The sequence below is a fragment of the Anser brachyrhynchus genome (assembly GCF_964034855.1).
Source record: "Anser brachyrhynchus genome assembly, chromosome: 3".
NCBI lineage: Eukaryota > Metazoa > Chordata > Aves > Anseriformes > Anatidae > Anser > Anser brachyrhynchus.
Window position 1 is genome coordinate 71,062,344 of NC_137696.1, and position 16,513 is coordinate 71,078,856.

Below are 16,513 nucleotides of genomic sequence, written 5' to 3' on the forward strand. Positions count from 1 at the left end.
ACAGGTGTGCAAAAGACAGGGAGCTATCAACCGAAGCAGTGTGACTTTGCATCCTAAGAGCCTCCATCTTTCCGAAACTGGGCATGGCACCAGATTTCCTGTTAGGCAGAGCATTTGGTGCTCCAAATCAGGCATCAAAAATCAGCTTTGTTATTCTGAATGGGGCTGGCACCGAGACTGGTTTCCAGATGGTTTTCTGTTGTGTGTTTCTATTGCATAGAGGAACACAGCAAAATCAGAGGAAAAAGCCTTTTCCAGAGAGAAGCAAGAAATCAGGGAAACTGAAGTAAAATTGTGAGGGCTAAGGCAATAATTAGTAAATTAAGTCACTTCCTGTGTCGCTCTTTTCTCAAGTAAGGAAACAGCTGTGGAAGCTCTCACTTTCATGCCAAACAAATCAGTGCTTGACTCTCCGGTCTGTAGTAGCCTTGGCTGGCATTTTCCAGTCTCATTTATACAGTTATATGCAAAGCAGCCAATTACTGCTCTTATTATATCTTTATTGACAAAAATGGTCTTTGAAAGGACAGATGCTCTTGTTTACCATCCCCTCAGATTTCAATCAGTCTCCACATCAGTGTTTGTACTCTATGATACACGAAGTATGACTTCTTTTGCTCTTTATCTGCTTTTGATATTTAATTTTTCAAACAGCTTGATGCCTGTATTAGGGACTGTTTTGAGTGTTTCCATCTTTGAATGTGTTTCCTACAGCTCACTGATCTCAAGTTCATTGATGAATATCATTAAAACTCAATGGGAGAAATCAGTTTAAGAATTTGACCCCTGTACTAATCCTGGCTCCTAACAGAACCCGAGTATGGCTGGAGGGCACACACCTAATAATACAGTTGGGACACACCAAAACTGAGTTAAAGGACTGCTGACATCACTCACCTTTAGCTATTTAACCATGTTCCATCTATTTATTGCATTAGAGCCCACTTTCTACTTGGCAAAAGACAACTCAAACACAGTAAGGGATAATGTCAAATCAATGAACTGAACTGCAGTGCAATATCAAATCAAATGCCACTTTTACTCCAAAGTTGTAGCACTATTTGTCACTGTACCACATAGCTCTAATCCATCAGGGCACTCAGTGAAGTGTTTAATTCTTGTAGTTGGAAGCCTAAAAACACATACTTAAGCACTCTGTACAGCTGGGGCCATAATTGCTTATTTGATCTTGTTTTCTAATTTTATCTTTCAAAATAGCAGTCACAGGCTTAAGAGAGACCACCAAGAGAGAACAGATCCAAATATTCACCTTTCTACTCTTATCTCTAAAAAGTCCTGAGTATTTTTGACTTCTACAGATATTGGACACCGGAAGTTACTTAACAACTTACAGGATCAAGCTTTACTAAAACTGCAGAAATTTGCAAGTTTTCGTCAGAAAAGTTTCTGTCATTATTAAACTCTAGGAAAATGTTCTTTTCTAACAGTGGACCTTTCCCTGACATCTGAACTCCGGTACCAAGCTGGTACACTGACAGACATGCAGTCATGGCCTAGAGCCCAAACCCTCTGAGGAGACCAAAAGGACAATGAAATCCCAAGTCATGAAAAACAGGATTCACCTTGCAGCTCATCCCATCCTGCCTATGGGCAACCACGGGAGGCTGAGCCCGGAGCTCCTTGCTGCTGCTGAGAAGCAGGAGGTGGGGTGGAGGAATTGGGGCAGGAAGGCACGGTACCCTCTGATGCCACGGCTTCTTCATCCCATGCCTCTTGACCATGAAGCCATGTCATGGTTTCCTCACTCCTTACCAACTTGCTTCTTTTCCTTCCATCTTACTGATGCAGAATTCAAGCTAATAAGCTCTGTGTGCTTCTCGTTCTTCAAGTGAACTATAAATTACCTGGCTTGAAGCAGAAGCCCAGGATCTACAGGCTACAGGAAGCCAAAAGATCAAGTTAGATAAGCCCTGTGCAGACAGAGGGCCAACTGCAGGGTTAGGGGCACAGGTTAAAAGTTTGTGAACAAGAGTAATGTTACTGCTGGCTGCACTGTGAAAAGGTAAATGTATGGCTGCAGTGCTAGGGCCTATGAAACACAAAGCGTTAGCAAGAAGCATTTTGAAAAGCAAGGCAATTTAATTTTAATCACCGGTCAGAGATTTGGGGAAGGCTGAGGAGGAGGAGGTTTGGGCTTTCCATGTTCCACAGTGCAACCACAGAGATGCTAGTGTGGAAGTAAACACCTTTATTGACAAGATCTAGCACAAGGTGGACGTAAGTAGAGCCACATGGACGTCACCAGAGCACCTCTGGGGCAGATCTGGTAGCCTGAGACACAGAGAAAGTCACAGACTCAGAAGGGGCTAGGGGAATGTCAGTCAAAATGAAAGTCTTGTCTTTCCTCTTAGGCTGGTGAAGCTGATCCTGCCTGTCTGTCAAACAGAAAGGGAGAGGGGACAGCAATCTCCTCCAAACACCAGTATGTAATCTTGGTGACTCGCAGTCAGCAAAGTCACACAGACAGACCTCAGTCTGAGTGAGGCTGTAGACTATTTCCGCGCAGGTTATCATACTGTGCACAGGATTTTTTAAGTGCAATTATAGTCTCTGACATCCTATCTAAAAAGAGTTATCACCATAGTAACGCCGAAATCACACGGCTCGGCACACCTGATACCAATCAATCTTGAAAACATCTTTTTAAAGAAACAGGCTTCTGGAAAACTGCAGATGGAGGTTTCTTTTTGCTACCAAGAAGATGCTCTCATAACAAAAATGGAAACTGTACATTATAATCTTACCATTCCTGCATTCAACCCTAATACCTATTTATCAGTTTAAAAAAAAGGGATAGAAAATAAAAAGGGCAGCGGTTCTGTGTTGGAAAGAGTGACAAACGATGAAGTACTGCTGGCATGTAAATGGCATGTTGCATTTTGTCCCTTGAGCATTAACTGTGACTTCTGAGAATACAATTTGTGCTGAAACAAAACATGAACATTCCCACCGTAATGCCACTTCACCTTCCCAGGATACCAGCTTTCCCCTCAAGTGTTAAACAACTAGAAATTTTGTCAGCTCTTCCTTTTTTCTTTTGCAGCTTGCAATTTACTTCGGTTGATTAGAGTTGCGTTCCTCTGCATGGGTAGAAAATCCTGAAGAAAAACACGTTTAAGGAAATGATTTTTGCAATCAGTTTGCAGAGCAGGCTGCTGGGCACCACGGCTTCCTGAAGTGCCTTCTGCCATGGGCCCTCTGGACACATCCAGCAGCCAATACACCGATGAAGCTGCTGATGTCTGTGTGGTTTTGTTTGTTATTGGTTTGTTTTTATCTCTGCCCTAGCAGCCTTTGGGCGATCCGTGCAGTGCCTGCTGCTGTGCCTGTTTCCACAGCCTGCTGCCTTTCATTATTCTAGCAAAACCACTGCTAAAGGTGGATGGAAATAATTCCAGCATATAACCCATGCACAAAGTTCAACCAGCCTCAGCAAGTTAACCCTGCTATTTCTTATTTGATCCTATCCCAATTATCACTGCATTTTGAAAGCCTACCACTTCTTAATTTTCCTTTGAAAAAGACTGTTTCTGTTCTGATGATTTCCATCTTCGTCACCTTCCATTCATCTATATTTTATTTTTCAAGTAAGTCACCGCTGTAATCATTTATTGTGACAGTGCCTCTCTTTTATTAGGCATGATTTCAGAACAGAAGAGCCATTGAATTTGCCAATGCCATTGATTGACAGTAGCTGGATATCTATCCACCACAATGCTAGTAACGAATTTGCTTAGAAATTCTTCCTCCTACATTCATCCTGGAGATGAGTGTAAAAACATCATGAGTAGACAGTGTATCAGCCTAAGGAGGTAAGGAGACATCCTTCACTAAGCCTGCTGAAGCCTGTCCCCCCTTTGCCATTCTCTCAGTGCTGACCCACCAGAACAGATTATGTGCGCACGAACTGTTTGAGCTCCTCTGGGTGACTGTGCACTGAAATAGATTAGGAAAATGCTTCCACAACTCATTCCCAGAGAGATGGTCATATCCAGGACTGATTAATTTCCTAAATCATTAGGTGACCACTTTGGAAAAAGCTGTTGCGCTCCCATCGCTTTTAAGAATGTTACCAAGATTTTTATAACAAATAAAGTAATTTGGTGCTTATGATATATATATAAGGCAGCTGTTAGGATAAGCACTTACTTACATCACTTTGCACATATCACAGCTGAAATGTGAAGCCATAAAAAGATATTTGTTTTGCTTAGATAGGAAAAAATTCCAGTTGCCTCCAGTTTTAGTGCGCTGTTGGCCTCTTTCCTACAGGTGTGCTCCAAGTCCAAAACAAAGAACAGAGATAGAACTAAGCTGCTGGCTGTTTTGAAGCTAGAAAAATAAAGGGAATTGCTGATATGTAAACATTTGCAGCATAATGTTAACACACATCATTAAAGTTAAAGTGCCGATTTGGTGAAAAGCAATCATCTTTGCAGTTCACTTGTACAAATGAAGTTCTGCAGTAATTCCCCCAAGATGTTGCCATGCAATACCTGAAAGCTGTACGAGGTATTTGTGCTATCTGCAGCACTTCAGAAACCAGCACAGGTGGTCATGAAGCTCTATTATGCACAAGGAAGCTGGGCTACACATCTGCTCTCATAGAGCATGGATGTTAAATTTATTCAGCTGCACTTCTGACTTGTCTCACGGCATGTTGCATTATTCTTCATCAGGGCAACAGATCCCAACAGGTAGAAACATTTGTTCCAAAATTAAAATTAAGAAGCCACTAACAGTTAACTGAGTTTCAAGCTATGCCATGGCCCAAATACGGTTTTCAAACTGCACAGGTATCAACTGCAGAAGAGAAGCACTGATTTTGGTGAGGATTAAAGACCATAACTTGATTATATCAGTTACCTTTTGTAAAGATAAGTGGCAAGGGAAAATCAGGAAAGTGCAAATGAGTAGTTAGAGCAACTGATAAAGCTGTATGTAGCCTCCTGAGCTTTATCAGCTTATTGAAAAGAACTAAAACCCCATCCTTCCCAAATCCTTAGTTTAAAGTCAACCATGTAATCTATACAGTGAAACACACAGAAAAAGTCTACCCTTGCCCTTAAAGAGTTTTAAATAACCATTTACCACGCATTTCAGCCTGGGAGGATTTCCTACTCCAGCACCAAGGAAAAAAACAGTTAGGGAACAGTATAACAGATTATATTTGCCACATCAGAACGTTGATTCAATCGTTTCCCATATTCACTTATAAATCAGGGATCATCACAAAGAAAGGTGAGGGTCAAAACACCTCATGAATATTTCCATCACCTTCTCTAGCAGGTCGTTGTATGCTTTTGCTGACTTCAAGATCACAAACTCTTCACTCCTATGCAGCTGACACAGGAACACTGTACAAGTCAACAGCATTGCAGTTTTGCAGCGCATGCTAAACTGATGCTTTCTGTTAAGGCTGCCTTATGCATATGAGCTTCAAATATCAAGTATCAGACTGTGGACATGACTTATAGAATCATAGAATATCCCGAGTTGGAAGGGACCCATAAGGATCATCAAGTCCAACTCCTGGCACCACACAGGTCTGCCCGAAAGTTCAGACCATGTGACTAAGTGCACAGTCCAATCGCTTCTTAAATTCAGACAGGCTCGGTGCAGTGACCACTTCCCTGGGGAGCCTGTTCCAGTGTGCAACCACCCTCTCGGTGAAGAACCTCTTCCTGATGTCCAGCCTAAACTTCCCCTGCCTCAGATTAACACCATTCCCGTGGGTCCTATCACTGGTGTTTACGGAGAATAGGTCCCCTGCCTCTCCACTCCCCCTCACGAGGAAGCTGTAGACTGCGATGAGGTCCCTCCTCAGCCTCCTCTTCTCCAGGCTGAACAGGCCCAGTGCCCTCAGCCGCTCCTCATCTGTCTCCCCCTCTAGGCCCTTCACCATCTTCGTTGCCCTCCTCTGGACACTCTCCAACAGTTTAATGTCCTTTTTGTACTGTGGTGCCCAGAACTGGACACAGTACTCAAGGTGAGGCCGCACCACCACACCTTTTACGTTTGTGTTTGTTTGCTTGCTTTTTTCCCCGGTGCTCTCTTAGAAATACTATCTTTATGTAAGTACTTCTATTCTGTGACTTTTTTTTCCCCTGATGTTGTAAAGTATAAATAACTATAATAAATAGCTTGCTAAAGATTTATTTGTACAAGTACAGACATCAAACCACTATGATAATATATTTTCCTTTTGTACAAACCACTATGATAACATATTTTCCTTTTGTACTAGTGTAAAACTGTAGTGAAATGATATTGGCATGACAAAAATTTGGCCCATAAAAAGCAAACAGAACTAGAACAGCAGAACAAACAAGCAAAGTCAGTCAGTTCCCCTTTCCAATTCAAAATTGCCTCCCTGGCACCTATGTCAAAGACTCTATTCTCCTAGTTCATTTTTAATTTCTCAGCCTCACTACTATCCCCTAGAAGCATTTGCTCACTTTTTTCCCCTCCACTTTCTGTGCCTCAGAGAAGAGCAAAAAGCAAAGACAGAGCTTGGCTTCTCTGACAGGATTTGCCTTCATCCTGTGATAGATGATGCTGATGCTATACTGGGATTTGGTTGTTTTTTTCTTGATTTAAACTTGAAAAACATCAAAAACAACAACATCCCTCTGAAGCACTGAGGAAGAAGGGCACCGGCTCAGCACATTGCTGTAACTCGGCCTGAAGCTGTCTGAATAGCCTCAAGAACATTTGAGGACAGAGACATGCCTCCTAACAGAGGATTTATAGTTTTCATTTACCTGGGATTTAGACGGAGCAACCACTACTTACTTGCCAGCTGTGAAACGTCAGAGGAGTTGCTGCTACCAGCCACAGCCCACGCTCCCCTTCTCCAGCCATAGCAGAGAAGGGCTGCAGCAATACGAGGGTGTGACAGCCACCAGCCCCTGCCAACAGGAGCAGGCGACCAGGAGCAATACAGACACCCCCTGCCAGCCCACGCAAGGCTCCCTCTAGCAGCTGGGACTCGCAGCTCGGGGACGTGTCTGTGCACCCCATCCGCATTCCCAGGGACAGCTAAAAGCAGCACTGTGCAGAGCTCTGGAGCCAGCTGGCAGGTGAAACAAGGGGTATGCCCAGGCCACCTGGTTAGCCCTCCCCGAAGTACGGGGGCATCCCTTTTTTTGTGTCGTTCTTTAGATTTTTGGTGTGCACGGTTCAGGACTCCTTCTCCACCCCCACCCCCTTCACTTCTGTCTTTTCACAAATAATTTGACCTATTCAGAGTAAAATGGAACTTCCGGGGGATTTGAATGTGCTAAATGACAAATACTTGGAGCGTAGCTTTGAGGACCCAGATGTCTGATTCATGCATCATGGAAAGTCATGACAAATGTCAGTGCACTCTCCAGACACTCACCTGCCACTGTTTTCCTGAGGTAGCCTGGCCTTTCACAATCATTCTCAAGATAAAATGTAAAAGGTTACTGACATGGCAACAAAAGAAGACATGGCATATTACAGCTGCTCTTATGATTTTAGTGCATGCTCTGTTTGGAGAATGAATCAGAACCAAACTAGCCCAGCAAAACCATCTCCACTCCTAACTCTGTCTTCTTTTGAAAGAAGGGAGCAACTGGCAACTCCAAACACATGCACCCACTCCTTGTCCAGACCGTGGACTGGAGAAAGTAACCCAGAGGAGACGGGTCTGTCCCATCACACACAGAAAGATCTGGCCGATAGACAATAGGCTAATGAAGTGCTTCTTAGTGAGGCCCCCACAGTTCGGCTCCCGACATACCTACCATTTGGCTCATTCTGTGTTTGGGTTAGATTGCATCTTTCTTAGGAGACAGCCTCCAAAGTGCTGGTCTCTGCCAAAAGGCATTTTATGCCAGCTAAGGAAGGCTACAGGCTTGCTGGCCAGGTAAAACCCTGCAGCAGGTGAGGGACCAGAACTTCAGCCTAGGGACAGAGCTTTTGAAGGCTTCCTGTCTGCTCGCATGAAAGCAAGTACAGCATCTGTTTGGCCACAAGAGGACAACTTGCTCTTTCCTCTAAAATATGGAAATATGGTGTAGGTTTAGTCTGTGCAGTGCTTTTACAGAACATCTTTAACATGCATGCAGAGCAGTTTTAGAGATTCCACCATTTTTTCAGTGAGAAGTTTATACATGGTCTCTCCAATGCAAAAACCCTTTATCACAATTCCTGCATGGCGCAGTGTAATTACATTGACCTGGATGTCAGTGTTGCAAACTTCAGTGGTGTGCTTACACAGTCCATGGAGGCTTTGAAGAGAAAAAAAAAAAAAAAAAAAGAAGGAAAGAGGGAAAGAGGGAAAGAAATAAGGGGGAAGAGGGGAAGGTTTCTACATTAAAGAAATAAAGATATGAAGTTAACATGGACTGAGTACCTGATCCAACTCACACTGAAGTCTGAAGGGAGAGACTTTCCAGGATCTCAGTCAGGATAGGGCTCAAAGAGAGGGCTGTTGTATAGGCTTGGACCAGCAGCAGAGTTCTGCCTTCAGGACATCTCTGAACCTTGAGAAGATGCACAACTATTTATTCCTCCCCATGCAGCCTACGCTGAACGTGAAGGATATCGGCAGGCCTGATTTCCACACTGTAAACCCACATTTTAGAAGTTTATCTTTCAAAAATGTATGCAGCTTATCAATTTCCACATTTTTACCATTTCCAGACAGAGATATGTGGCCTCTGCATCAGAACAGATAAAAGAGGTTAATTCAATTTCTGATCTCATGTTGTAAACTATTAAGCTACACAGCTTGTGTCATGACCATTATCTACAGTGAAATAAGGGGAAAAAATGTATTTCGTGAGTTCTGCTTTTATCAAGTCTTAACAAAAATGTCTACAGCTGATCGATAGGTTAATCTTATGCTTAAGCCACATCCACTTACAGTTTTGGCTCCTTCCTCTACCAGTTACTTGCGTAAGCAAAGAGCACTCTACTGCTTCAAAACAAATTTCACAGCTGCAGAGAGAAAAAAAACCATTTTAATACCTTGTGTTACTACTACTTACTCATAAGTATTTTAAACTCTTGAGATATTTAAAATCTGTTTGCAGCATTCAGGAACGAGCACCCTGAAAAAGGTTGTTTTCAGCAACAGAAAACTAATTTTCAAAAACAAGTCACTCTACAGCAAAGAGGCCTCAGTAAGCATCCTTCCTTTAAAAAATCTGACTGTAAGCACTTACTGAATTACTGATTTGCAGACCTGCTGAGTATTTGCACTTCTCATGTGGGGACTCTACAAACTTAGGCTGAATGACACAATGTAAAAATCATCTACTCTAGTTAGGCTTGATTTCAATGATGTAAGTTTAGAAGTTTTTGTTAAACGTACAGTTTCTTCTGCTCTTCAAATGCAACATTAAGGAGCTCTACACTCCTGCTCAATAAGATCTTAGAAATCATCAGGATTATTTCGGTTTCTTCCAGAGCTGTGACGACATCCTATTTCACTCTATTCCTCTGGGGTGTCTGAATGCACATCTTCTGAAATCAAAAGAGCAGCTAGATCACCTGAAGGCTGGTCACCGTGCGTAACAGCCCACCTCACCTCAGAACTTCTTTGTGTGCTGAGAGGCAGTGCTCCTGCCTCCAAAACGGCTTACCCTGTGAAGTACCAGCCATGTACCTGCACACCTGGAGTGGACAAGAAAGCAGTGGTGACGGCTGGGCTAGTGACAAGGAGATGATTATAACAGTTGGCAGATGGCATCGAGGAGATAGCAGTGCCATGAAAAGTAATATGAATCTGGCAGCAGTGAGGCTTGGCTTTGAAAAGACTGAGGTTATCGTTCTGAATCTCTTGATCTTTGGCCAGGATCTCTTTCAAAAACCAACACCGAAAATTCCCACACCTCCACAGACATATGGCTTGCTTTCCATTGCACATGATCTTAGCATTTCGGATATCCACAGGATCAATAAGCAACAAATCTCGATTGTTTCCAGAACCAAACTTGCTTGGTGTCATGCAGGTGTCATTATGAAGCAATGTCTGGATGTCTGAGGCAAATCTATCCTGGACCTGAAAACTGGATTCAATCTAAAGAGATGATTGAGGGGTCCAGGATGTAATTAATAATGCTGAGAAGGTCGAGAGAAAGAGATAAAGAGAGCAAAACCTATCAACAGCTACTAAACACAAAGATACCATATCTGGCTCAAGTAACCATGAGCTGTTGAGCACTGTAGGAATGGAGAATATAGAGGGGGAAGTACTGTTGTGTGCTGATAGTCTTTTTCCAGTCCATTTGTTTTTGACCTCTGTCAGAGGCAAGACACTGTACACTACATAGTCATTCAACCTGATCCAGTACAACTGTTCCTGTACTCTGCAGGAAAACATGAAAATTAAAAAACAAACAAACAAAACAACTTACAAATGAAATTCCCATTTTGTCACTTCAAAGCAAATGGAAAACTTCCCTCCCCTTCCACACCAGAGACATCCAAATCATTCAGTCAACATCAATTTAGACAAATCCATTTCTTTCTGGACACCCAAGCATGGCACAGCACGGCACACAGAGGTTTCTAGTTTGGTGTTGGCAGCCTGGTGCTGTGGCTAGGCAGAACATCACATTTGTAATGAAGAGAAGATCACAAAAAACATTTGCAGTTTTGATTTCCACCTCCAGAAGTTGGTGTACAAGACCTTCCCCAACCAGCCTTACAGCAGTCTCCAGATGGGAATTTCCTCCTGTAGCAAGGAAAAGTCAAATGGGTCTGCTGATTCTGGAGAGGCATAAAGCAGAATCTGGAAGTGGAAAATTACAAGGGTATTTTGGGCTAATAAGGCATTTTGTTTTCAAATGAAAATGCGAAAAGACCCTATAAACTGTTCATTCAGTTTAGTTTTAGATTTCAAAGAAACTGAAAGAATGCGAAAGTGCTCTAAAGACTGAAAAAGCTCAATCAGAAAAGAATATAAAGATTATCAATTTTGTCTTCCTATTGAAGTTGTGTAACTCCTCCACTTGTGCTGAACTCTACTCAAATGTTAAAATGGAAGCTTTGCAGCATACAGAGAGATGAACACACAGGTTTTTCCATTTTGATCGTCCCTGAAGCCCTGCCACTCTCCACTGGTGGCTGCAGAGGCAGCCTGGAGTACTGCAGGTTGTCCTTCTGAAAGGGCAGCAACTGGAGAAATCAATTCCTAAAGCGGTGCTCTTTCAAGCAAGGTGATACCGAGGAAATTTAAAAGTCAAATGCCTCAAAGAAATAACACCTGCTCTCCTGTCTACAGAGACATCCCTGACACTGGGCAGTCAGGACATGACAATTTATGTGCTGCATCTGCATAAATAAAGCTATCAGCATAGATGTGAGCGCCGAAGTCAGCAGTTCCAAAACGAAATACCTCTTTAAAAAAAAAAACAAAAAAACGTGATTAGAAGGAAAAGGATGCCAGAAGCCCAGAGCCACCTTTAGCTACAGCTTGTATGGCTGCTTATCAATGTTCGGCTGAAGTAATCTGCTGCCCCACCAGGGCTTGCCAAAGGCTGAATGAATGGCTTTTGGAGGTGAGGTGCAGGGAGCCCCAGGGAAAGACCATAAATCACATCTGATCCCTAAGGAGGCAGAGGAGAACAACAGAAGGTTTTCTTCAGGTTTTGATCTTGCAACATGCAGACCACACAAAGATGCAGCTCAAGGTGTTCCCTGAGGGTTAGGGCTGCGCCTCTTAGCTCTCCCCTGAACAACAGCATCTCTGCAAAGAGCACAAGAGAGAACGCAGAAATCATTAAACCCCAGCCCTACTCTCTTCATACCCCATCCACAGAGCGGATTGCTTTGCAATCCCCCCAGCAAAAATTCTTGCTGCTGTCAGTAGAAGAATGCAATTTAACCTCTCATGAAAACACAGTATTTGTATTTTCAAGTAGCAGTAACAACAACCACAACCAAAGCATAGCTGATGTTAACAGCAGGAGGATGACAAGCCTAAAGAGAAGCAAGCGTGTTTGAAAGCTACCATCCTGTGTCCAGAATGACCACTGCATGCACCATACTGCCTCACCTCAGACACAGATTTTCCCTCCCCAGTTTCATGCCACTTTAATAGTGCTCATCCTCCTCCCTTTCTCCCACCCATGCTGTTCTGCACAAAACCTGACCATGTTTGTTAGCACGAGGGTCTCTGTCGTGCCGGCTCTAGGACCATGTCTGCCAGCATTTCTTTCATCCGAGCAGGCTGGCTGACAGCACATTATTCTGCATCAGGTATCACCGAGATCAAACCTCAGATAAACTAAGGGAAGGAAGCCTTGGCACACTGTATATCCAAGGATATCACATTGATTATAACTAAAGGTCACCTCTGGATTCAGTGTGCTATGAAACCAAACCTCAGGCATTTTAATGGTATTTTTGCTTTTCCATCCTCTGTGTATATGGTTTATGTATGACAGGAGACTACTTATTCAGCTTTTAGCAGCCTGTAAGTGAACATAATTCTGATTTTAATTCACTAGCTTATTATTCCTGGTCCATCTCTCAGCTATGCACAGCAACGGAAAGAATATATTCATGTTTATGCACAGTCCACTCTGCTCTTAATAGGGCACTTATAGCAGACATGATTTAAGAAGACATCTCATAAGTCAGCACTGGTGAGGTCCAGCTGCAGCCCCAGCACCAGCACGCTGCAGAGGAGGGGAGCCTGCTAGGGGGCCACGGAGCGATTTAGGGAGCTGGAGCACAAGATATGCGAGGGGAGGCTGGGGGAAGTGGAACCATTCAGCCTGGAGATGACAAGGCCAAGGAGGGACTGCCATGGCAGTCCTCCACCACCTCCACGGGCCTACTAAAAAGAGATCCCGGCTCTTCTCAGAGTCGCTCAGTCACAACAAGGAAACTTGGTTTGGGCAGAGGAAGAAAAGATTTATAGTGAGAGTGGTCAAGTCCTGGAAATGGGGCTCAGAGAGGCTGTGGAAGCTCTGTCCTTAGGAGATTTTCAGGGCTCAAACAGAAAGCCCTGAGGAACCTGTCCTCACTTTGATGTCAGCTGCAATAGGTAGGCTAGATCTCACAGAAATTATGAGTCAGGCATTGGAACGGGTTGCCCAGGGAGGTGGTGGAGTCACTGTCCCTGGGGGTGTTCAAGGAAAGGTTGGACCTGGTGCTTAGGGACATGGTTTAGTGGGTAACATTGGTGGTAGGGGGATGGTTGGGCCAGATGGTCTTGAAGGTCTTTTCCAACCTTAATGATTCTATGACTCTAAGCATGGCCCAGTCCTCAGGAGTCTGTGTATTCAGCCAACTTCCTTTTGGGGTTATTTGGGGTGAAAAATATTTGTGCGTAGCAATGCAGGCATACCCATAAACTTTTTCACAAATAATGATTTTCCGTTATCATCTGCTTGGCACAGCTGAATCCAGAGGACATCACTCATTTGCCTCGTTAAAGAAAACAAACTCCTTTGTCTTTCCGTAAACTTTCCTGGTGACACTGTTGTCTGTTCTGCATTTTAAAGGCTTTGTCTTACAACTCAAAGTAATGTTTATTCTCAGGATTATTATAGATTAGAGGACAACTTGAAATTTCTTGATGAGCATGCACGTTTTCTTGTATTCTGCTTTACAGGATCTCAGGCCTGCACAAGCATTGCCAATGCTCTTCCTTGAGACTAAATACATACTGCTGGCCTCTGTTTTCCTTCTCCATCATTTAAAAACAGAAAAAAAATATATGTTTTGAGGCAAACAGGTAAATGCAAAAGTTCTGGCTGTGCAGTCCTCCAGGTGCTGTGGTGGAGCCAGTGAGGATAAGCTGGAGGTCTATGAGAAAATGTACCCCTGCTTCACAGCTCCCCCAGCTGAATGCTGACCTCCAGCTGGGGGGGCTGCTCCCTATGCAGGATGCCCCATAACCACCAGAGGGGCCCCACTGCCAAACCACAGCGTGGGGCCATCTGTGAGGTGCTACAGCCTAAACCCTGAGAAGCTCTTTTCATCTGTTTTGTTGCTAGTGGTTCGTGGTGGTGTTTTTTTAAAGCCTGAGCTACCCATGAATATAAAGTCCAGTACAATTCCTCCATGATCTGAAAAGGCACTGCTGGTTCAAGGCAAAGACTCATAACAAATCTGTGACTCCCCAGAGCCATTAAAACAGCAAGTTAGCAGATGGGAAAAGGCAGGTACATCTAACTAAAAATCACCTTTCCTACAGATTTCCATGTTTGATTACAGATTTATTTCCTGCTTATGCAGACTCACTTTGCAATACGTACAATATTTCATTACATTTCCTGTCCAAAAAGTGGTACAGTGTAACACCAGAGCTGTTCCTGAGCTATGGAGAAGAGAATAAGGTAATGTTTGCTACCAAAGCAGAAGCATAATTCAGTAGTATTATAATAATATATAATATATATAATAATATAATATAGAATAGTATTATAATTCAGTAGAAAATCAGTACAATTTCATGCAGACTTCTTCTAAAGTGAAGGTCCTTTAATAAATCCTATTAAACCCAAGCTTCGGCACCAGATCCAGCATGAAGTTGTTAAAGATGGAGCTATCTTTCTGTGGGAAATTTATGACCAGAGGAAACATCCTAGCCCTGGTATTTTTATAGCACCCATTCATTTTTAAAAGGAGGACAGAGAGATCCAGGATATCAAAGACTACTGAAAGTGCCTTCTACCTTGAAGGAAGAAAATAACCTGAATCGGGACACCTGCCATAGCTCCTGAACTACATGTTTACAACTGGGTGCAACTGGTGTTGCCACCACACCTCCATTTTTTCAGCCAGCACCCTCCTCAGTGGGGGAGGGAAGCATTGCAAGGTCTCGCTGGATTCAACTTGCCCACCCTGGCTCTAAAACCCGCAGTGACTGCTGCTCCTGTTCCAGCACTCGTGTTTGCCGTTTGTCCTCCTCAAAGGAGTGTGTTGACAGAATAAACACAAGGAAAACAAACCATCTACAAGAGTGATGCAGACAGTACACATAACTCTCCTCAGAGGGGGCAACACACTGTGCTCAGGGCAGCTGAAGTCCTCGGCCTGCTCTGCCCCTGCGCCCACACAAGGCCGCGGTGCCCCTGGCAGCTGGTGGCAGAGCTGTCCCTGGGCTCCCCGGGCAGAAGCGGTGCCAGGACGTCATGCAAAGCCACCACAGCACCAAAGCAGGCGTCCACCCGCGCTTCACTGTGATGAACAGACACCTTCACAGGCCTCAGAGAACGAGCCGAGGTTGTGGGGGAGTTTTGTTCCTGCAAAATGCTCCCACCACATTACACGAGCCCAACATTTCCTCACTTCTCTGCTCTACATAACTGATGCCTGTCGTCAAAGTCACCACATGCAGAAATCCACAAGGCCACACAGCACAAAGCAACCGTTCCTCACGCCCTTTCCATGCTTTGCAGATCTCGTTTTCCAAGTCACCGGCTGGCCAGTCACCCCAGCTCTGCGTCCTACTCCTATGTGCTCTGCCCCCGGCTGCTTTGCTTCAAATGAACGTCCCACAGACTCAGTGCCCCAGATGAGACGTGCAGGAAAATTATGTGCTATTTTCATGCAATTTATGACCAAATATTTTTGTTCCTCTAATTTAGAAAATGAGGGAACAATTTCCTCTAGAAGGTAAAAGCTACAGAATTCATTCCCCCAACACCCTACTATTTTGTTTAGTTTAAACATTGAAATTGGAGTCTCAATAAGTGTTTGTTGGCCATTTAGCACAGTTAAGTTCTATTTTTATCTAGAGCAGTATTATTTCAGATGTCACAGTTCAACAACAAATACTAAGCACCATGTTCATGCAGGCTGGAGCTCCAGTTCCAGAGTTGTCACTGGAAATGCCTCTTTCTCCTGAGTGGCAGCTTTTCCACTGAAACATAATTAACAATATAACACATCACTGCAGCTCTTCTGCACTTCCATTTGCAAACAAACTGGTGCTAATCTCCATCAAAATCCAACATTGCTTGTCTCCTCAGCTTCCCTTCCTCCTCACCCTCCCTCCCTCCCTCCCTAAATTCAGAGACATAAATATACAAGAAAATGTGTGAAGATACTTTCTGAAGAAATGTAAAATGGAAAAGGATTGTCTGCTATGTTCCTCACTCAAAAAAGCCTATGTGCCTTTTAGACACTGAAGTCCATATGCTTATTTTCTTAACAAGTTTTGAAACTCACACACACTGACACCAGACATAGCCATGCCTTAATATTCCTTACTCAGCTTAAGGTGTTTTTTTTTTTCCTCTCCCTACAGAATTTGCTTCTCTGAACAATCCCAGAACAACTCCAACTGCTCACAGCTTAGGTGCTCGCTGTGCTATCTGCTGGAACTCTGCAAGTGCAGATCCCAAAACATCAAGCTGTTTTTAGTTCCCACACTACCTTAGACTTAGCATCTTCCCCCTCATCACATCCCATTTAGTGATCATCCATATATCTTCATGTTTCTGAACATGAGGATACATGCCCTACACTCTCTCTTGCAAGATCAAACCTTAAAAAG

The 16,513-nt window shown here is 43.6% G+C and overlaps 1 protein-coding gene across 7 annotated transcripts in view; it reads right to left on the reverse strand.

Moving 5' to 3' along the window:
* Nucleotides 1-16,513, reverse strand: part of PKIB (cAMP-dependent protein kinase inhibitor beta) — a 54,983-nt gene that overhangs the window by 27,455 nt on the left and 11,015 nt on the right. The window contains exon 1 of one of the 7 annotated variants that reach the window (XM_080588363.1): nt 8,918-8,997. The exons of the other annotated variants lie outside the window; for them this stretch is intronic. The gene's annotated coding sequence lies outside the window, so the exon portion shown is untranslated. Of the gene's footprint in view, nt 1-8,917; nt 8,998-16,513 lie in introns of those variants that run through there. 7 annotated transcript variants of the gene reach the window in all.